At 36.3% G+C, this 24,375-nt stretch overlaps 1 protein-coding gene across 5 annotated transcripts in view; it reads right to left on the bottom strand.

The window, feature by feature from the left end:
• Nucleotides 1-24,375, bottom strand: part of gnaz (guanine nucleotide binding protein (G protein), alpha z polypeptide) — a 98,509-nt gene that overhangs the window by 24,924 nt on the left and 49,210 nt on the right. The window contains exon 2 of one of the 5 annotated variants that reach the window (XM_026942606.3): nucleotides 10,516-10,638. The exons of 3 other annotated variants lie outside the window; for them this stretch is intronic. The gene's annotated coding sequence lies outside the window, so the exon portion shown is untranslated. One more of the 5 variants, XM_026942608.3, reaches the window with a different exon arrangement.

Genomic DNA, 24,375 nt, shown 5'->3' with positions numbered 1-24,375 from the left:
TAACGTCCCTAATTCCAATCCACAGACTCAAGCAACCTAGCAGTCAGCAGACAAAGGATGGGAATTACAGCTCTTTTTGGTATGTCAGATTATTTGGCTCAGTTCACCAATACGAATCCACTCTTTTGGCTTTCAAGTTGCAAAACTTGACAAACCTGCATTTAAAAAAAAAATTGATTTAAATAATCGCTAAATCAGAAATTAGGCACTACACATGTTCACCCTGCATTATTGTTATTGTGCTGCTGGGTCTGGTTTCATTAAGAAGATTTATTTCCATTTATCCTGATAATTGATAACCCATGATATACTGACTACATTCAATACATCTTCAACAAGCAGCAGCGCAACGGATCCCTCATACACACCACTGAGAGTCAAACACACATCCCACCATTTACGTCAGGTTTCCACTCATGCATATTGATTAAATTGTATTGCAGGAGTAACTGCATTGCCTATATAAAACAGACAAATAAATTGTTCATGTTTTAATTTTTGCTATTTTTGCCATATGATTACCTTTCTCATGTGAACCAGTGAATCTCACAGTTACTTATATTTACTCTATGTATATTATTAGGTTTCATAATAATGCTTTGTGATTAATGCATGTAGCCTACCTCAGTACTAGAGCTTTTAGTGTTGAGTATATATAGTGTATATATAGTATATATAGAGAATATTTATCAGTTTAAACAGCGAAATTGGATCCTGCATTACTCCAAAGACACTTTTTATATTCATTGTCTACCTAAGGAATATATGTGAATGCAAAAATCAACATCACCACATGTACTGTGTATATATAAAAGCAGAGATCATTCCACATGTACACACACACACACACACACACACACACACACACAGTATCTCAAACTGAAGATTAAACAGAAGCTTCTGTCCCGATCCACCTTTCATTTCCCCTCTGTTTGCCTAAACCTCTCATTTCCTTTAACTGACAGGTGTAATTATCATCACATGAATAAAACGTTATACTCAAACTGAATTTCAGTTCCTCTTACATACAGAAGTAGAGGAACTCTCACACAATTCACACTGCGTTAGTCACACTAAACATGCCTGTTTCTGAGGTGTGTACATATCTGAAACCTTTTTTTTCTCAGCACACACAATATTGCGATTGACTCTGTAACTCGAGTTCAATTCAGACCACGAGTACAGCGTGTCTCCTTCGAGAAGACAATCCTTTAATTCTGTTTCAAGAAAGAAAGGTGGACAGAACTGTCTCTTTGACTAGGGAAAGTTTTAGTAATATATTGACTAAAAAATTGTAATACTATCATAAATTATATGAGAATATAATATTCACACAAGTCTAGAATATAGGAATAAATATTATTATAAATTATATTCTCATATAATTTATGACAGTATTACAATTAATGTAATACTATCATATTACAATATGATAGTATAAAATATTACAATTATTTTTTTACTGTTAAAATATTCCACCTTCCGAAAACACTTTACATTAATGTTTGCTTTACTAATATTGTTTACATTAGAAGACCATGAAATTAAATATTAATACATCATCAGTACTGCCATAAAATTAGATAAATCTTGTATGAAGCTGAATAGTGGACTAATATGAACTAATGTTAGGATTAATGTTGGATTCCAAAGTTTACACTAGAAATATAATGTAGTTTAATTTAGTAATAAATGGAATATTTATTGTAGTATTATAGTCATAAATGGAATAACACTTGAAGTGTGCTGTTATAGGAAAATAATGATGATCGTATGATGAAACAGAGTTACCATTATGACCCCTAAGTGGATTATTTTCCTATAGCAGCATGTCCCAAAGTGTTTTATTTCTCTTATACCACAGCAATTTTCCAGTGTTTACAATTTTTATCTACTAAAGAATGAGATTATCCCTTTATATTTACATTTAATATTATGGGACGTCCAGGAAACAAGTTAGTTCCTGTTATCACTTACATTATAGCAGCTATAAACAGTCGTTCCTTCACCCTCACACAAGGGAGAAGCCCAGTGTGGCTAAAGAAATAACAATTTAAAACTGTCAAAACTGTCACAACTGCCAGGAGCCACACCTACTTCATCATTTCTTTACAGTCATACTCTATCTATCTATCTATCTATTTCCAATTAATTTAAGCAGATATATATATATATATATATATATATATATATATATACATATATATATATAAAATACATGTTTTTTGTCAGAGATGGACGAGGAGACGTGCGAATTGAAAATCAAATGCTCAAAAGCAAAAAAAAAAGTTTAAAATATGCTATTTATTTATTATTTAATTACTTATTTGTTTTTATTTTATTTAAAAGAATATTTATTTTGTTCTTTTTTTATAGAATGGTAAATCCAAGTAATAAAGAGCCATTGCTTTAGAGAGTCATTTAAACAAGAATAATGATAATCCAGCTTTCATCATCCTTAAACTGATGCACATAAGAGACAGTGTTCTGAGATAAAATCCTACGAGATCTTAATATATGTGTATGTTTATACAGTGTGTGTCGTGGGCGGCAATGCTGTTTTGTTTGCATGACACCTCGGCTGGAAACCACCTATTAAACTGCAGGGATGAAATTTTATCTCTGTCCCACATAATTAAGCAAAGTCTTCATACTGTAATGCAATCTGCTGCAGCTTAACCCTAACAATTCTCTACCTGCTTTCGACCACCTGATCCCCCATCAACCATTATTCTGATTCAGGACAAACATTCACGCTGTCTCCAGATGTCTCCTCCATGTCCTGAGCACACTAAACTCTACACCCTCCTGGAGCAGCATGGCCAAAAGAAGAGGCAAAGCCAAGTGTTCTGAGTTCATGTAGAGTTTAGGCCTGCCATCTGCAGTGTTTACTGTGCACCGCTGACGTCAAAGCACCATCCCCCAACCCTATCCCTTAATAATATTCTGGTGAACTATTGGGGTGGGAGGAGGGAGGAAGGTTTTCTGTGTCCATCACATTAACACTCACTTCCCTCTCCATGTGACTCATGGCCCAGAAACAGAAACAGTCATTGATTACTATGCACAGCAGTTTGAGTCTCGTTACACTGTCACCATACCGGATCGACACAGAGTGAACACACACGTGTCAAGTTGGTCTGTTTGAGTCCTGGGCATTATAACAGTGACAGAGAGCTGTACAGGAGATAAATTAAACCATGCAGGAATCATTAAAGTAGGAAAATAAAGATATCAGGGTCAACTGAACTTGTAACAAAAAATGACAGAACATAGTTTGTGGAAATGTAACTTAAAATGAAAGATTGCCATGAGTGGGGTTAAAAATTGTAGTGCAGACAGCGGTTAGAGGGCCTCAGAAACATTTTGGCTTCGCTTTTATGTCCTTTTTATGACATCAACCTAAAATATACAGTTATTGGTCAGTCCCAGTGAAAGAGGTGTGGCCTCTGTGCCTGGCTCACAGTAAAAGAGGTGTGGCCTCTGTGCCTTTTGCCAGCTAAGGGGCCATGGCACACACAAAATTGTTACTTTAGGTAGTAGGGCATTTACAGTAAACAAAAATGAATGTCACGTGTTCTCCCCGTGCTTGTGTGGGTTTCCTCCAGGTTTTTCAGTTTCCTCCCACCTCCCAAAAAACATGTGGATAGGTGGACTGATTACTTTAAATTGCTCCGAGGTGTGAATGAGTTTGTGAATGTGCATAATGAACCAGCGTCCCCTTCAGCATGTAATCCTGTCGTAGTGCTATAAAAATCTGACATAAACCAATATACATGTAATATAAATAAAATAAATAAATACAAATATAACAAAATTAATAAAATTAATTTAATTATTAATCCTGAAACTAATAATAACATTGGACAAGACTGTGTAAGGGTGGATATTTGTGTGGCTCTTTCATGAAAAGGTTATTGTAAATAATGAGCATTATATTCAGCAAGATTTACACTAAAGTCAGACTCATAATGAGAGGAGGTCGGATGACCATTAGTGTGTGACCAGGGTCACACACCAGCCAGCACGTGATTGGCCTCTTTAATCACACTGAAAGCCATAAACTGTAATAAATAATCTGTAGTCGAACACAAACCCCTTTTGTTTCTCTTCTTGGAAATCAAAGGACAAGCATTGTTTTGAAAGTTTGCTTCTAAACGTGGTTTGGTTGGTGGAAGTGAACCGAAAAAAATCTCACGTCATTGTATTCAGTTTCACAAAGATGTTGCTTTCTGTTAATTACTGCTCCCTCCCATTTTCCTTGTTTTTTTTTAAAAAAAACTTTTTGTTATTAAAGACACGGGTTTTCAATCTGACCACAGTGGAAATGGATTGTGGCATCGGAAACTTTAATAGATGACACATGACTCCAAACAACCGTTTAACTGTTCTAGTGAATTCCAGCGCTCAGGATCATGAGTCCTTTTGGCAGAGAGAGGGAAATGGGTAGATAATAATAAAAAAAGACTTTTATGTTCAATTTTTAAATCATTAAACTAATCTATCTAGAAGTATTAATTAAATAAGGTGTTATTACTGCTCAGGAAACTACTAAAAACAGTCTAGGAACATCTCTAAACCTTTAACCTCATTAAAATGCCAGGGGTTAGGATTAGTCATGTTATGCAACATAAAAATGCATCCACATTCTCTTGACATCCCAAATTAATAATCAGCTAGCTAACTGCTAGTAAGCTAGCTCGCGTTTGCCACTGGTTGGATTTCAGTGTCTGTATAATATTCTCACAGATTTATGTAACATTATATACAACAGTAACGACCCACATTAGCTAGTACACAGATTCTGTGGCTAAAAGTCATCCTCTAATATATCGCACTTCAATACACAATCGTTTTAATTGTAGCTTCCTACATGACACAGCATTTTCTCTGCTTATATGCTAGCGAAATTAGCAAAGTGAAATGCATACGGAAGGTTTATGTTAAAGGAAAACAACACCAAAATCCTGCTAATAAGCAAAAGTTAGAGATGCGCTAGTGAAAGGCTCTGACAACTTTTAGTATTAGCCATGTTAGCTTGTTTGAGTGAAATATGATTTTAAGGACTTCGGTGTCTAATCTAATAATAGCAAACAATTACAAAATGATAGCAAGACATGGGACATTTAAAAGCTTTTGCTAACTGCATACAAATTTTACTGTTAGTCATGTTAGCTTTCATTTTGTAATTGTAAAAGCTAGAAATGATACATTCAGTATTTACGAGGATTCATTTTAACTACTTGCAACTTTCTGTGATACCCGTGTTAGCTAACACTCAAAAAGCTAACATGGCTAATAGCAAAAGGCTAGTTACCAGAGCTGTTAGGTGGCCCATCTCTAGCTTCCATTCCTTATTAGCAAGGTTAGCTTTTTATGAGTAAAATTTGATTAGAAATAAAATTCTGTGTCTATTCCTAATAGCAACCAATTAAAACAACAACAACAACAACAAAATGAGACATTCATCATTTTCAAGGATGTGTTATAATAATGTACTCCTTTCAGTGTTAGCGATGTTAGCCTCCTAAGTTGAAATATGCTCCTAAATGCTCCTGGACAACTATTCATTGAATAATAGCACAAGCACAAGGCACTATTACAGCAAAACCCTATAAGGCATGAGCAAGCAGAGTTGAGTAGTTCTCAAATTTGGAAAACACAGTAAAAAAAAACTGCATGTCACACCAGCAAAAAAAGCCCATTATGCACAAACTCATATCACCGTTACACCATCATGCATGTCAGCATAGACATGTACCTAAATGCTAACCGAAGACAGCTTGTTGTATCACAGCAGCCATCTCATCGATCACAGCCATGACAACTTAATAATATGCTGGCAGCATTTAACAGTTTATATTGATCCCAAAATGTGATTAGATGAAAGAATTGGGTCATGTGTGTGACGTTATTTCCACATAACCATCAAAATTGTGAAGGTACCAGCTGCAACACTGCACTATGATGACAGTAAGCTGTAAACGCTGCTCATTTGTATGCATAGGTGATGAGATATTAGCATGGCAGCCATGTTTAATTAATCAATGTGCTTTTTTTTTCTCCCATTGACTGTAAATCATTATGATGGTCAGAAATGAGACACGAAACTAAACTCATTTACAACAGTTTTTCATTTGCACATGATGAAATTGTTGTGTAGATATCACAGACTTTCAGCAGACAATGTTAAGTAAGGGATTAAAGACTTGGGGGGTGTGCTGTTACAGGAAACTAATCAATGACAGTCAGTGTGGTGTGATGTGGCCTGTCATGAAGTGGAGTTACTGTTCACCCTGAAGCTGATTATTTTCCTGTAACAAAATGTCATGAAGTGTTTTACTGCTCTTATACCACAGCAATTTGCCAGCAATTGCTTTTTTTATTAATTAAATAACATATTTTTATCAGTTTATAGTCACATTTAATGTTGTGGAATGTCTATGAATCAAGTTATCTCCTATTATCACTTTTTATAGTTGTTGTTGTTATTGTTGTTGTTTATATCACTTTTTTATCACATTTGTTATAGTGAAAAGTCATTTCCTCACATTCTTTTTAGAAGAGGCGGAAAACTAATTGTTACGAAGTGCTGACACTGGAGACTCCTTCCCTCATAAACGTTAAATAAAAGTATCCTTACAGAAAACTTCACCATCAACAACTATTTTTAGCAATTTTCTGGCATCAAAAGGATTCATTTCAATTGAGAACTTCTTGAATTACTACAGTGTACCTAGCTGTTTAGGCTTAGTGAGAACACACTGTTCAACAAAACATAGATGTACAGGATCTGTGTATCTGTGACCTATTTAAAGTTTCTAAATGTTCTTTTCGAATGCAAAGTACTTCCAAACCAACTGGGCTTGAAACAGATAAGGACTTTATTTCTCTTTTCAAATGCATTGTTCTTTATTTTGTCTTTTACTGAATTACCTAAAGTGTTTTTTTTTTTTTCAAATATAAACAGCAATAGCAAATTGAATGATAATGTTGCCTTCAGTGGATATTTTACAATTCCATTATTATAAACAAAAAAAAAATTAGGTGTTTCTATTACTTTATGATGAGTCTAACAAGGCAATTTTAAGCCAGGTTGGGCAGGATATTAAACCCAGTTTAAAACCATTGAGTCTGATTTTATTCAGCATCCAACACTGAAACACTGCAATCGAGTTTCAACTATTGAGCAGCACCAGCAGTGAAAGCTCATGATGGTTATGTCTGTGTGTGTGTGTGCTCTAATGTGTGTCGCATATGAGCTACGTACACTAAAAAAAAACGCTGGAGTGAGATTTACTCAAGTAAAGCATGATAACAATTTCTTAGTAAATATAACTAAGAATATTTTAAGTAAGGTTTACATGGCACCAAAGATTATTCTCATACAAATATAAGTCAATTTAACTAGCAGTTAAATTCCAAAAGTAAATTCTACTCAAAATTTAGTTAAATTGTACATATAAAACAAGTCATACAAACTTTTGCTCCTTCATTCTAAGAAGATTTTAATTTTCTGCTTCATGTAAGAGAGCTCAAATGAACTACATAAATCACAACAATACATCATCTAAAACAAGTACACATCATCTAAAAGTGATCATTACTACTTAATTTCTATTAACACCTTAAATTGTTCCAACCAGAAGTAGTAAATGCACTTACATCAGCCTTCATAAAGCCTGACCTGGCAGAATGCATGACGATTACTTCAGTGACATTCGCACGCATGCACGCACACACACACAAACACACATACACCTGACTGAGAAACACAAAGAGGGAGAACCAAGAAAACTTTACTGAAACACTTGATCTTTCAAAACATCCCATAATAGAATAGCCTTAAGCCTTAAAGCCAACGCAAAAGAAGAAATATTGAAAACAACCAATCCATAACTCTCAGAACTAAATCAGTGTAAATGCATATGCAAATCGAGTTCAAAACCACACCCCCAATTTAGTATGCAATTAGTTCAAGTAAACATTGCTTCTTTTTTTCAAGTTTTGTGAGCTCTTGCAAACTAACATTAAATTTAACCCGGTTGTTGTTGTTCCTCTTTTGGCTGCTCCCGTTAGTGGTCGCCACAGTGGATCATTGGTCCACGTATGTGATTTGGCACAGTTTTTACACCAGATGCCCTTCCTGATGCAACCCTCCCCAATTTTATCTGGGCTTGGGACCGGTACTGAAAGCATACTGTTGCATTCAACCCGAGTGGCTGGGGTTGGTTCCCTGGCTGGGAATAGAACCCTGGGTGCAGCAGCGAGAGCGCTGTGGCCTAACCACTAGTCCTCCAGGCACCCATTAAATTTAGATCAGTAAAGTAAGTAAAATATACACTTTTGGTTTTAGCCGCATATTTACATGAATTAATTTAAAGCAATTCTAATCATTTTCTTTTTGGTGTAAAAATCTGGAGCTCTGGATTATTTTTTTCAGTAAAGTTTTGTGTGCAATCTCAAAATTACACCTAGTGGTGGAAGAGAAAGCTAATGTTAAACAGCAAATCAGGGAAGTACTAGTACCATGGAAACTAAACCTGTCACATGATGACTAAACACCATAGAAACCCTGCCCACTCTGCCTTCCCTTTTCTGATCAATGCAACTGGTGTGACGTGGAAAAAACAAAACACATTATGGGGTAAATTATATTTGAGCAAGTCTGTAATAAACAAGATGTACCAGATTAGATACAGATTATGAAATATTACAGTGGAAGTCTGATCAGATGACCTTGAAACATATAGATTGCTGCATTTTAAAAAAACCCAAAAAAAACCCTCTTTTTCATGTGTAGCCAAAGATGTGTTTGGTGTGTAAAGTTTCCTAAAGTTTTGCTAATGTAGCTAACAAATAATGAAAGTCTATCTCACCCCAAATCTTTTAAATCCATGTCCAAATCTTTATGTACTTGTTTCAGATGATATTCTGAATCTAATCTACAGTGCTTTGTATAAGTATTTGCCCCCCTTTTTTCTACTTTTACACCCTGGAACCCTGAAATGGACTTAACTGGGATTATAGGTCATGAATCTACACAAAATACTCCACAATACTGAAGCGGGAGGAAAAATCAATATAAAATGTAAAATTATTTACGAATAAAAAAAAATAAATAAAATGTGTGACTGTGTAAGGAATGCAGCAGAGAAAAGAATACGATCCATCAAAAGCCAGTGACCAGGTAAAAAGGGCATCATTCTGAGAAACAACCAAATGGCAGCCCTATATGTAATCTTAGTTAAAAATAAATGAGACAGTAAAATAGCAGGGAAAGTCTGTATTTATAAACCTAAGCTACAAGTGGAACTACAGACGGTTTATCCAAGATGGCTGTCTCTATAACATTACAGTTTTCAGCTAGATAATGATGTTTTTGTGATGTTTATAGATGACAGAAGTCCCAGTGTGTGCTAAACCACATCACCACATCTGCATGACATCACTGACGAACTTTACAGTAAAGATTTTGGGTTGAAATAGTCTTCCATTCCTAGCTACGCTAGCCTCATAGCACCAGTGCAAAACCAAAGAAGCAAACCTCAGACACAAACATGTGTTTGCTAAATGACAACATTTTGGGCAAGAGGGAAGAATGGTGTATATTAGATTTTTGGTAGCTGTTTAAGAAACATTATTATATTATATTATAACTCATTATAAAATGTAATATGATCTTTGCTTTTTTGTTGTTGTTGTTGTTGTTTTGCTTAGCTCTATTAAACCAGACAGGGTTTGTGTCTTGGGATGTCAGTATCCTCTTTCTGCTGTTGTGAGTCATTGGTGTTGCACTGGAGCTCATTTGCGTCAGGAACAAGAGGAAGATTGCAGGTTTCAGACAGCCAGCCTCGCTCCTGCTACTCACGCTGTTCCATTATGCAAGATAATGCTGCCTTGGCCCTAATGGAGTTACATTAATATATTAATATGCACACCACTATCCTGACAAACAGTAAATAACGTGAAGTGTATCATACTATAGTATATATGCACCATACTCTTTAATGCTAACAGGTGGACTTGTTGGAGTTGACTTTTTCAAAAAAAAAAAAAGACCCACTATAGACTTGTGGATTTGATCTAGTGAGTGACTCTTAATGGTGCACTTTATTTATTCGTATATCAGTGGCTAGACTTGCGCACTTTATCCCAGTGCAGAGATTTGGAGATGGTGAAGCAAGGCGAGTGCGCAGACCAGAAAAACAGCCAGTGATTAAGCCTGGTCTCAAGTTCCAACTGCAGCTGGAGAAACTCCAAGCCTGTGTTTAATGTGAGTGCAGAGAGTAATCTTATAACACACCAGGCCTCTGTGGTCAGAAAAGAGCCAGAGAGAAACGGTCGAGGTTCTCCAGAAGCCCCTTCCCTGCATGTAAAGACGCTTAAATCATACAGCAGAGTTTAAGAGCAGAGCATTTGCAGAAAATGGCCCCAAACTCAAGTTGAGAGTAAGTTGCGTGAGGAGACAAGGCTCCAGATTATCATTATCAGGATGAAGTCACTTGGTATTACCGTTAATTCCATAAAGTGAGCCGTGTAATGTTCTTATCTCAGCCGCGAGCTAACTGGTGGTGTGAAAGTCTGAGGATGATTGGAGCCGTGTGGCTGTTAGGTGGAGTCTTTCCTGTTTCAGCACTGAAATACACACAAACAGAGCTTCATATGAGTCATCTTTCAATCGCTGTCTTGAGATTAGTGTCACTGCTGTGAAAGACTCCATGTTATGAGCTGTTCTATGGCTAATACTCGAGATTCACATGAGATTAACACGTTAAGATCTCTTTAGATTAAAGGAATAGTTTGGCATCAAATCAAATTTACACAAAATTCACAATTACCCCAAGATATGTTTGGTGTCTTAAGTTAGATGGAGGTTGTGATGGTTTCCCCACTTTGCATCATGTGGTTCTGTTTGCTTTGGTTTCTATTCTAGTCCTGTCTCCACTCCTGTCCTGCTATTGGTTTGTTGCCTGATTGTGTTCACCTGTTCTGTGTTAGTTCTTGATTAGTTTGCTTTTGTATATCATCTGTGTCTCATTGTTCATTGCAAAGTCTTTTGTATTGTGCAATTTGTATCAAGCATTTCCAAGACTTGTTACAGAGGTCTGTCTCACAAATTTTATTTTCCATGAATACATGCCCATTAGGTGGCATAAACATCCATTACATTAGCCTGCAAACTTTAGGGTAACACTAAAAAAGCAAACATCACTCGTCATACACCTAACATAACACCTATTGGCTATTCAACTACATTAAGTGAAAAATTGCATAAATTATTATTATTATTATTATTATTTTGCCATAATACTCCTTTAGAGATATTTCAACTGCAATCTTGATTGAATAATTCATGATATGCGTGCGTGCTACTTTTCTTCGTGCAATAGACACATCATTTGTCATTTTCAAACAGGATACTTTGAATGGCAAAACAAATTACCAGAGTCAGTTGATCCAGAAATATGAATCCGACACGTGACATCATTAAAGATGAAAATAAATGTATATCCAAAAAGTCATGAGCAACTACCTAGGGCAAAACAAGATTTTTTTCCAAAAAAATCTACATTCTAAATTGGTGAGGACATTAAGATATTATCAGTAGAGTACATTTTCCTTGTACTGCAATGCATACATATACGATGAATAATGGCTTTGTTCTTCCTTCTTCTAAATCTGGCTTATCAACAAGCGTCTGGTCTCTAGTTTCAGTCACAGCAATGTGCTTGAGTTACGCCAGTATTTCCCATTATCTCATTATCAAGTATGATACATCTCCATCTCCATCTCCCTCTCCCTCTCCATCCAAATATTTGGATTGATCCTGAGAGCATCAAATGACAAACCCCCAACAATCACATTTGTCCAAGACTTTGTGTCCTCAGGGCTCAGTCTCGACCCTGGACGTTTCACTGAACGCCCCCTGTTCTGGCAAGCCTGCTGAACAATGAGAGTCAGTGTTTAGAGTGTTGGCGTGAATACGTCACTGTAGAACATGTCGGCACTGAACAGCTAAATAGCGAGCTTTTTTGTCATAGCAAGTTAAGGCGAGACACTTTTGACCCTCATATGCCAGTGGTAGTGAGTAGTCTGGCAATGGAGTGCATCACACTCAGTCACATGGATGTGCTATGACAGTTGCATAACTTTGTGTGTGTGTGTGTGTGTGTGAGCATGTAAATGTAGACTACAAAATTTCTTTAAAATGTTCTAATTCTAAAACAGTAATGATACATGACTGTTTGTGCTAAATAATAAACACATAAAATGCTTTTTAGTGATCAAAATGTTTCTAATATTGTAATATTCATGTGGCAGCAGTGCAATGCATAAAATCCGATACAGGTCAAGAGCTTCAGTTAATGTTCACATCAAATATCATAATGGAGAAAAAAATGTTCATTGTTACCATGGCATGGTTGTTGGTGCCAGATGGGCTGGTCTGAGTATTTCAGAAACTGCTGATCTTCTGGAATATTTAGAGTTTACACAGAATGGTGCAAAAAAACAAAAAACATCCTGCCATTCTGTGGGCAGAAACACCTCGTTGATGAGAGAGGTCAGATGTCAGACTGGTTTGAGCTGATAGGAAGGCTATAGTAACTCAAATAAAGACTCTTTACAACCATGGTGAGCAGAAAAGCATCTCATAACACACAACACACTGAATTCTGAGGAGGATGGGCTACTACAGCAGAAGACCACATCGGGTTCCACTCCTGTCACCCAGGAACAGGAATCTGATGCTACAGTTGGCACAGGAGCACCAAAACTAGACAGTTGAAGATTGGAAAAAACATCGCCTGATTTGTGCTGGAACACATTTTGAGAAATTGAACTATGATGTTGCTCTCAATGACACACTCAACACCAATGATCCAGATATTTTTGGTGTTGGTATGTTGGTACTTTTAGCTCTGGCCCTGATTACCATTAGTTCCTGTTGGTCCCAGTCTTGAGTAGGTACCAAAAACCATGCAGCTGGATCCTTTGTTACTGAACTGGTGGATGATTTGAAAGGCACATTTCCAATTTTGGGTGCCAGAACTTTTGGTAATTGGTGGACTGGGAGAATGCCCTGATTGTGTGTTTTTTGGAAATACTGAGTAATGTACTATAATGTTCATATTCAAACTAATAACACACAGTCGGTTATTGGGCAGTCGCAGCAGAGTGTCTCCATGGGGAAGAGCCCCGTTCATTTCAGCTCTAACACTTAATGTTGCACTCGGCCGGGGGTGCGATTTCATTACTCGCTCTAGACGCCATCGCCGAGATACAGTGTTGGAAAAACAGTGCATGATCTCAGGCAGAAAAAGAGGGCAGACGTTTCAGCTCTCACCTACGGCCTTCATGCAGCGCTTCTGTCTATTTATGGTAACCGGTGTGAATCTGCGATCCATGCATACTGTAGTGCATGTGTTTATTATCAGTGATCTATAACAGCACAAGCACCTTACTCATTTAGGCAGCTCTATATTCTGCAAAGGCTTTATTATATTCCTGAGAGTGGCTCAGCTTATAAAGCTAATCATTTCATTGAGGTGTGATAGAGTGGGAAAAACATTAACGGGACACAAAAAAGATCATGTGTTTATCATGTTAGCGAGAAGATTCCACACAAATATCTCACTCTTGCGGTACTGACAACTTTTGAGTTGTGACACAATGTTTACACTTCTCAATATGACAGAGTCCATAGAGATCAATGCTAAGTGTAATAAATGTAAAGTTATGCTAAAAGACTTAGTCGTGCTAAGTCTTATCTTAGACATCTGAAGTAAACCTTGATATTTCAGATAGTTCTGTCTCATTTCCACCGTCACTGTGCCTGTATATTGTCTATATAAAAGAGTTAATATTCATAAGCTATTCAATTCGTTAGCGTACATTATCTAGTTTAGCTTGGCATCTATATTTCCCTATCAGTGTTCTCATGACAATGAGTGTATCGTGTGTTCTCCTTCCCTTCCTTCATGATTATGAAGATTAAAACCGCATAAGATTACACAGGTAGTGTTTGGAGTGTGGCTAATAAAGCTAATAATTTGCTAGTTAGTTAAATCAGGTGTGTTAGAGCATGATAAACACTAACATGCCTAAAAATAACTCAATTAAACATTCTCACAATGTGTGTTAGCGAGACAATTCCACACAAACGTCCTACTCTTTTGGTACTGACGACATTAGAAGTCGAAAAGTTATGACGTGAGACAATGTGTATGGTTTACAATGTGAAAGAACAGAAATGGACAGCTGTTTAGAAGGTGATGCTAAGCATAATAACCGTAAAGTTTTAGTCATGCTATGTCTTTTCTTACTTATATGTTAAGATATCTGAGGTAAATGGTGATATTTGCAACAGTTCTGTCTCATGTCTACTGTCACTATGACTTAATAAAACTTGATAATAATTAAGACTTGATAAAATAAAAGACTTTAAGCTGGCTTTACACTGCACAATTCTTTTTATTATTTTGAATTCTTTGACCATGACTTGCGACTTGAGATTGGCGGTCTAAGAACACTCAGTGTGACATGCTATGACATGTCATTGTGCCAAAGTTCTGGCAGAGTCACAAAATTTTTATTAAAATTTTAGCGTGTAAGCGCTGCTACAACACTCGTCTAAAATCCACCAATAGGAGGATGGCATAGGATGACGTGACACTAACAGGACAGCTACAGTACAGTAGTGTTGATGGTGAAACATACATTAAGCATGCTAATGGACACAAAAAATAACGTTATGCTCACGTTGAAGATATTTTATGTTTAAACGAGCCTGTTTCTGATTGATAACGTAAGATGTGATTTTCTTTCATTGCAGGTCCATCTTTAGAGGATCGTCATCACGTAATCTAACATGTAGGGCACACGTTATCCCACAGAATTCGGCCAAGATTTTATCGGGATCATGTTGTACAGCGTGATGAGTAATAATCTTAAAAGACCGCTGAAATCACACAGCGTAAATCCAGCTTTAATGGTTACACACCATAAGATACATTACAGATGCCACACCTCCTTCACTGAGACTTCATTGAGGCAGGAGAGATGGCTGAGAAGAAAAAAGCTACTCACAAACAAGCTGTCACACACACACACACACACACACACACACAAACCCTTCCATCCCTTCTCAGTCATATGACCGTGCATGAAGCTGTGCTAAGGAATAAAAAGATTCTCTGTGTGCCTGTGACTATCGAGTCTCAGGGAAGGGAGGATGGTCCACTCGTTCTCACTCTGTCTCCCACACACACACACACACAGATATGAAAATGTACACACACAGAAACACACTTGCTCAGGGTTTGGTTCTCACAGCAGTTGGCAAGATTAGCCATGGGAAGAAGGCGAGACTCTGCAGATTAAAACAATTTCCTATAAATCTCAACTAAGGGTCAGAAGGGAGCTTCAACTCGACAAATATGAGAATTCAGAATGACAGCATCTGTAACTTCCTACAGCTCACAGCAGCTTATTATTAGAAAATAACACAATCATTTTATTAAAAGTATATTTATTAGTTAACACATTTGCACACATTATACAGAGCTACTAAAGCCACTTTGCATGTTACTAAATATGCAAGTCTGTGGAGAGGTTTAGGTCATCCAATTTTCATCCAATTTTCATAAATATTTCAGAACTGCTCTTTCAAATTTCAGAAAAATGTCAGAAAAATTTAAGTGACCTTACGTAGGAGTAGACAAAAATATGGAAGTTATTTATATCGGCATCTATTTTTCACTTTATTACTAAACTGTAGTTATTGGTATCTGCGCTGGTCATCATATTTCACCTCACTGGTTGCTATGGTGATGGGAATGACTTCCTGAATGTCTGATTGCGGTCTAGCAATGTCAGGTAGCTCAGTTAGGATCATTTTTCCAGCTTCATCTCATCATTAGCTGAAAGACAGTAACAACAAATAGGGTATTTTTATAGCTACAATCGAGTTTGCAAGTGACTGAACAAATTGAACTTGAGCTCCGCTTGTTGTTGATCCAAGGATGACTGCTGACCTACACAATACTTTCCTCATTGTGTGTGAGAGGAAAGGAGAAAGTAAGACACTGAAATGAATAAGAGAAGAGTGGGAATGTGGGAGAGATCCCATGGCTGAATGCGGTACAGGAAAAATTCCTGGGTCTGAAAAAAACTATAAATAAACCATGTGAGCAGAGTGAACAAATGATGCAAGTACTGAGAGAATATTCATGATGTTGGAAGAAGAGGATATTCAGCATTCAGCATTTTGATATGCGATGCAGTCAATAAAGTAGGTCATATCAAGTTAATATCAGGAACAGAATTATCACCTTTTTTTTTATTAATATTGATATCAGAGCTGTGAATATCTGCACACATATTTTAAAACATGTGTGAGGACATTCCGTTTGGAGTTATTTTCACCTCTTAAGCTAATGATGAGCATAGATTTGCAGGAGTGCAGACAGATAATGTTACTTGTGTCTTCTCAATTTGCGAACGAATTCCATGTTATGTTTTTAAGACCTAAACTGTACATAGCATGCTGATATTTGCCTTTTGCCTGACATGCTAACCTGGTTAATATGATTCAATCAATCCATGTTGGTTGAATTTCATATGAATGAAGTCACAAGAAAAGGTCTGTTTATATCCCTATGCACACTCCCAACCTGATTTCTGTTTATTTCCTGCACTTGGCTATCATTCATACAGGTACCCATGAATATGAAACTGAGCTGTCAAGCCCTAGACTGTAGTGTTAATCCATAAGTAAACCATAATTGACTTTATAATTGAAAACATGAAGGTCTTCCATGGCTCAAGCTGGACATTGCAGTGCTATATAAAGCAAATGTCAACTCAGCACAATGGGAAATTAACTCAGATTGGAAGATGAATTGCCAGATGACTTCAGTTATTTTTTTTTCTCTGAGGTAATTCACTTTTGCTCCGAGATTTCACAAGCGGCACAATGAAGCAATCAAGAGACGCCAGTCCAGTGTCGGAGACGAAGGCGAATGGGTTTTAATAATTTATGCCGTTTGAAGATCGGCTAGAGAGACTTACTATCTCTACACTTCATTACTGTTTTTAAAGCATTCTCATTCACAGCCCCTTAGCAGTTCCTCTAAGGGGATGGTTACCATCTGAAGTGCCATCTCAGTACTTTAGGAGCTAAAGTGAAGTTTGGTAGATGATTCGTTGGAGGTTGGTGGATCAAGTCAACATCGATAGACTTTGGGAGTAGAACGTGCCCAGAAAGGGTGTTTTCTTTTCTTTTCAAAGCAACAAAAATGGCTGACTAAGGGCGAATAAGAGCAATGACATAACAAATGTTTTTAAATAATTGTTCTGCTATGTTTAAGTTGAGTTTTATGTAGGAAAACAACTCCACCAGAACATAACTGAACATAGAGCAATAGCTTGTTCAGAGCTAAGCAAGAACATTAACACAATGTTTAGTAGTGTATTTAACAAGTTCTATGTATTTTTGAAAGGAGTCTCCAGTGTCAGCTCTTTGAAATAGTCAGAAGTAACGTTGTAGCTTTAAGTTTTCCGACATGGGAAAGTGTTCAGGATAAAGGAGTTTGTTTTTTTGTTTTTTTTTGTCTTATTAACAAAAAGACAGGTTGGTGAGGAAACAAATTTTTATAGCTGCTATAATTTAAGTGAGAACAGAAACATTTTTCACAGATGTTCCACAACATTAAATTTAGATTAATAAAAAGTATGACTTGTTTTTCTTCAATAAATAAAAATTGGTTACTGTTGTCAAATTTCTGTGGTATAAGAGGTATAAAACACTTCTGGATGTGGATATGTTATATGAATGCATCACAGCACCTTGTTGTTCAGTATTTAACTATAACAAAACATGCCATCATGTTTAATACTTTTCATAAATGATGTTCTGAAAACATGCATTATATGGTAAAGTTTTGCTTCTTAGTGTTCATCATAACCTTTGCAGTTTAAACTTATAAAAACGGTTTTTACAACAAAAAATGTAGCAGCAACATTGTAGAAATTACAATGTTCTCAGCACACGAAGAACACTTGACCACTCTGGGAATCAAAACTGATTTGATTTACACAATGGATTTCCTGGCTACAAGTTGCAAGAACCATTCAAAAAACATTGTGCTAACATAAAACTGATAGCTATCTACGTTAACAGATTGTTTCTAAACATTAAACATTTTCTAAGACCTTGTAGGCAGGAAATCAGTCATGCAAATCAAAAGTAATCAATTCAGATAGATTTTTTTCTACTGTTGAAGGCAAGTGCGTTCCTGTTGAAACAATTCACACACGACTACACCCTTGTCCTCCATCCTACAAGTGGGCACTTGTGAGATTTCCGAGTTGTGAAGGGAAATCAACAAGTGTGTGGTTAAAAACAGCATTTTGTTTGGTTTGTTTCAGAGGACAGCCAGGGGTCAGTTTCTATGCCACTACCAGCCTCGGAAAACTAATGCATAGTCTACATGGTGAACGTGATTTCTTCAAGCAGGACATGTTCCTGGATCAACACTCTTTATAAACAATTACTGCCAGCGTAGGTCCTTACTTTTCATCTCTTAATCCTGCCACTCCTTCCAAAACAGGAAAACTATTGTGTAGCTGTGCACTCCAGTTCACAAAAATTAAGCTACATTCTTTATTTACAGTCAACCAGCTGCTCAAGTGAATGAAACAAGTTCCTTTTACCTCTTATGTTACAGCATCTATAAACAATCGTTCCCACACTAGCCATTTTCTTCTCTCAAAATCTATCTTTATGGCCTTCCTGTGCAAAATTAAAGTTACAGCTTTACCTCTAACTTTTACAAAGTGCTGGCACTGGAGACTCCTTCACAATAACGTAACTTCTCATTGCTTTTGTTACATCGCAAAGAAAGAAAATGTGATCTGCATTTTCTTCCGCCTAACTTTTTTTTTTTCAGGCTTAAGAGCAAGTAAAAATCTCCTCTCAGAAGTTTCACCTCAAAAAACTGCATAGAAATATTCATAACCTAAATGGGGAACCTAAAAAGTCAGCATAAGTGTCTGCTTAACCCAACACTGAATACAAGCAACTTTCCACATAAACATTGACATCATTTTTGAACTTATGTCGCTGATTGAAGTAGCCAACTCTGCAATCTGAACATGAACTGCAATCTCTGAAGTAAAACTGTTTAAAAATGATCAGTGAAAACTTAAACTAAAGAAAGACTACTGTAAATTACTGTCGATTGACACTCATGTCAGAAGTAAGGCTCAGCATTTCAAATATCTTTCAAATACTATCTAATCAAATCCCAAAAATTGGATAATAATCCCAGTACTAAAACCAAACCCTGATGGCTTGAGTGGTACAAACTCTGTCAGTGCTGATGAGATTGAGACCATATTGCTGACTATTACAGCCCAGACCACCCATTACCATTCTAGTGAATTTTCTTCCACATTACATTAACATCAGCCTACTTTAACGTTACTCTCCTGGAGGACTGTAATCCAAACGCTTAGCTTCCTTTTAATTCTCTGCCATGAGACGTCTTTGGATTCTGTCCAACCTAATGGTACTGTGTGGAGACCTGCTGCCCTACCGCTCTGCCTTCTACAACTCGTGTGTGTGATTATGTTCTAGCTCACTGGAACAGGTTACTTGATTACACCTAACGATTTTGTTTCGAATTCACATACATTAGCTCCACAGATGCTGTCTCTGTTTGCTGGCTGACCTCCATGCCCCAGGAACTTGACCTATGAATGTTGGATTTTTAGTGTTTTTTGAAGATTTTAGCATTTTTTGAAGATACACAACTCTACACCACTACCTTTTCAAACTTTAGCTAGCAATACAACACCACAACATGTTTTTTTTAAATTATTTATATTGTAATTTTAGGATTATTATGATGGAGAAACCTTGCTACATTCTCAAGCTGTCTACATGCTTTAGGGCATTTAGCTAATAGATTTGCCACCTTTTCAAATGTTTCCTAGTGTTTTTAGGCTCTTTAGCTAGAGAATTAGTAAATCAGTGCAATACTAGCATCCTACAACCATTATAATTTTAACTAGTATTATTTAGCTAGTTAGTTTAGCTATTTTTTTTTTAAATATCTGACGAGCAATGTAGCAACCCAACCCTACTACATGTATGTTTTTCATATTTAGATAGTAATTTTAGGATTGCCATGATGAAGAATCCTATTGCTGCTACATTCCCAAACTATCCTTTGGATTAAGCTAATATTTTTGAGAATTGCAACATGCATTTAGCGGCCTTAGGATAATACATATTCAAACCTTAGCTAGTCTTTTAAGGTCCTTTAACTGGTCACTATGCTTGTGTAGCAGCCCTACATTATTAAAGTCCCGGTCCTCCTAAAGCAATAGTTTGGCATGACATGAAATGTGCACAATTTCCCCCAAATATAGTCGATCAACCAAGACATGTTTGGACTGAAGTGGAGTTTTGCGTATTGGGGAGTTTAGCGTCATACAAATTACATGAATTCTTGCCTATACAGTGTGTGATTTAGAAAGTTATAAACCTCAACTACACAATTATGCATTGTTTGTTTGTCCCTCTGGTGGAATACATAGAGTTTCTATGTAGAACCCTAAAAAAAGTGTTTCTCTAACAGAAAGGGTACAAAGAACCCTTAATTATCCCCTTAATTATCCACTGAAGAGGCCAAGAACCCTTAATTATCCACTGAACCCTTAAATAAGTCTTGAAGAACGTTCAAGTGTACTAAGTACCAAGACAGTTTAGCTCAATTTTAAATGCCTTTAAATAAAAGTTCTAAATATTAAGAATAAAATAATTCCCAATATTCCCATATATTATGGGTAAAAATGGTTCTTTAAGGGTTCTTTAGATAAGTAATGGTTCTTGGCTTCCACAAAGGGATCTACTTGGAACTCTTTATAATAGGAAACCACTTCATTTTACATATAGACTCTTTAAGGGTTCCTGATCTTAAAGGAATCATTTCTGTAGTTAAGGTAAAAAAAAACCTTATGAATCTTTGTAGAAACTCAGCACATTTTGGCTGACAAAGGCTTTTTTGTTAGCCGTTGGCTGTTCCAGGTTTCTTTAGGACCCTGATAAGGTGTTTGGCCAAAACAGGCACCATTGTTGAGCCAGAAACAATTAGAGCCACTCGAGCACTGGCCCTGATATAATTTGTGTAAATGTTGACATTTCCCTCTGTAAGAAACATTCCCTTTACTGAGTCGCATGGAGACTATTCATTTCAAAAAGTATGCTGAAGGGCACAGAACTTCCTCCGTCTCCAGACTACACCATAACAGACGACATGGCTTAAATGACCATTTTTTTCCCAATCAAATATCCCACAAGTGTAAATTGAGAATAGTGCTTCGGTTGCCAAGATACATATACTGTATTGGTGACTCACACTTAGAGAAATGTGACCTGAAATACCATTCTGAGACCTTGAAATATCCCACTGGCAATTTTACATAAAAGTCAAGAGCTAGTAACCCAGTATTGTTGTTATTTACTTAACAACATGAATCAAAATGTGTAATTAGTCTGGGGTCAGTGCATGGGTTACATTACATACTTGTAATGTATTAGAGTCGAGTCGGAATGAAAATTTTATTCTAAGGCCTGTGCTCAGGGTCGGGCTATAAAGGGAAAAAAGGAAATAATGGTGATACATATTCAGAAGGAGAAAAAAATCTGCCATTATATGGTAGCTAGCTAGCTAATTTAGCTACTAGGCAGGATGACACAGAAGATCTGCTGCCCTGCTACTTGCTGATTATGTATTGTATGTAGTGAAGTGTATTAGAGCAATGGATTATCAGTATAAATGGAAATCAATCTTCTTAACAAAGCACAGACTCAGTAACACAGATGCAGTCAGTCCCTTTTTCGCTCCTCAAAATGGCTGCGACTACAGAGTGTGACGTCACATGAAAAGCAAGGATTCGTTTTTAAAAGTCTATTTTTTTGGACAGTACGCCCATCTCCACGTGTTCTCATTTGCGCTGTGGAATAGAGAGCAGCAGTAAGTGGCAAAACACACAAACATGACAGACTTTGGCAGCTTCGGTTCGTTGACCTTTTGTTCTGTTACCAAATGCAGGTAATTAAGTGTTTTTTGCAAAATAAAGCCAAAAGAGCCACTTATCATCAGACTCTTACTTTCACTGCAGGCTACTAAGCCATCTGTCGAATTCATCTGTGATTGTTTTCATATTTTTATTATTTATTTGTACTATTTATCCCTTATTTTTCTACTACAGCATTTGTGAGAATGAGCAAACTATGAATTTCATTGTACACTGAGCTTGTACTTATGATATATAAAGTTATTGAATCTTGAAATCTTGTGTTATCATGTGACCCCGCATGCTGTAGTAAGATCGCCACTAAATGAGAAAGTAACACAAGTTATGCTTTTGTGAAATAAAGGCGTGTGTTTGCACTAATACTTTGACACGACTTTTTGCACTATATTGGTGTTGGTATCAGGTTAATATAACTGCTGTCTGTGTATTTTTCTTAATTCAAGCCCTTATGCAATGTAATAAGCTAATACTGCTTATTCTTTAAGTTTGGTGAAATCAGCCTGAAGTAGGGATGGTACATGCAGTAAAAAGGTCAGAGTTTGAGTAATTTGGTCTTCACATTTCAAGTTAATTCATGTTGATTTCTCAGTATTTTATGTGAAGAGTAAAAAGTAATCCCCATGTTCATAATACTGAAGCAGAACATAAAGAAAACTGATGATCAGTAACACAGAGGGACAGTGTCTATAGTAAAACGAAACTGTTTTTTTTTCACTATGTTTTAGTAATTTAAGCTACCTATCTACTGTAACAGAATATAATACGGAACATATTTAGGAAAAGAGTATTCAGTATGCAGCCATCAATACTTTTTCACAGTATTCTGCCCATAGCTTCTTGCACTGGATTTTTAATGTGAATTACGCTTAAAACATTTTTTCTGTGACCACCAAGAAAAATGGAGAAGAGAAACAATTTGGGAATCGTGAGGTAATTATTAATTTTTCTGAAAAGCGGTGTCCAAATATATTCCTTGCTTTGCTAGCTACAAATTCTTCCCCAAAAACCTCCTTTTTTGTCAGAAAAATGGCTTCAGTATGACATTTACCAGAAAAAAAAATCTTTCAATATAAATCTGATACAGAAATTTGGAAATTTTTAGTAATTACCTTGCAAACAGATACAGCTATATACTTGTTTTTAGCTAGCTAGCGAACAGATGATTCTATATACTTGCTAGCTAGTTAATGTTTTGCAAAGATGGCACAAAACAGCAAACGTCAGTCATGTTTCTAACTGCTGCCTTTTTTAAATGTCCAGTTAAAGATTTCACACAAACTGAGTAATGTTTTGGGGAACTACTACATCTAGCTATATGACTAGTTTTCAGACTTGATTACAGGAAAATCTCAGGCCATCTTATATCCCATCACCTCTGAGAAAACATTTGGGGAAGTAAAACTCTCGTTAGTTAATATATGGATAAACGTTAAACTATTTTGAGGGTTTTAATCAAATATTATATACAGCTATGTTTAAAAAAGAACATGATCAATGATTAAGCCACTCGAAGCCATGAAAATGCTGTAGAGTATTTTTAGTATTAGCCAGATAGTTAGCAAACAAATAATGCTCTCTATTTGTTAGCTAGTTAATATTAGGCTAAGGCATAAAGAGCAAGTGCAAGTTAAGTTGCTAATCTGCTGCCTTTTTTAAAATATTTCACACGAAAGTGTTTTATTATTAAGATCAAATAAAAATAAAAAAATAATTTATTATTAAAATTCTTTGATAAGTATTATAGCAATGCAGTTACAACAATGTGGCTAGCTTTCAGACTTAATTACAGGAAAAGCTCAGACCATCACAGATCCCATCTCCTCTGAGAGGAGGTTTTGGGAAGTAAAACTCCCGCTAATTAATATATGAGTCTGTTTCGAGGGTTTTGAGGGTTTTAATAAAATATTTCATGTATTTATGTGTAAAAAATGAACATAATCAATAATTATCAGCCTGCCTTCCACACAGTTTATTGTATTAAAATCACATGGAGCTGTGAATGGTTCAGAGTATTTTGTAGTAATTAGCCAGCTAGCAAGAAAGGAAATAATGCTATCTGCTTGCCAGCTAGTTAATGTTAGACTAAGATGCCACCACTCAGCAAGCGTCATATTGTCATATTGCTAATCGGCACCTTTTCAAAAAAAAAAAAAAGTCCAGTTAAATATTTCACACATGGTTTTATCATCGAGATCATATTGTGGGTAAAGTTTTTAGGAACTATTATAGCTAGAAATGTAGCTAGCTTTAAGATACAAATAAACA

This window comes from Pangasianodon hypophthalmus, chromosome 17 (assembly GCF_027358585.1).
Source record: "Pangasianodon hypophthalmus isolate fPanHyp1 chromosome 17, fPanHyp1.pri, whole genome shotgun sequence".
Taxonomy (NCBI): Eukaryota; Metazoa; Chordata; class Actinopteri; order Siluriformes; family Pangasiidae; genus Pangasianodon; species Pangasianodon hypophthalmus.
Note: the sequence above shows the minus strand (reverse complement) of the source record. Positions and strands in the feature narration are given on the sequence as shown.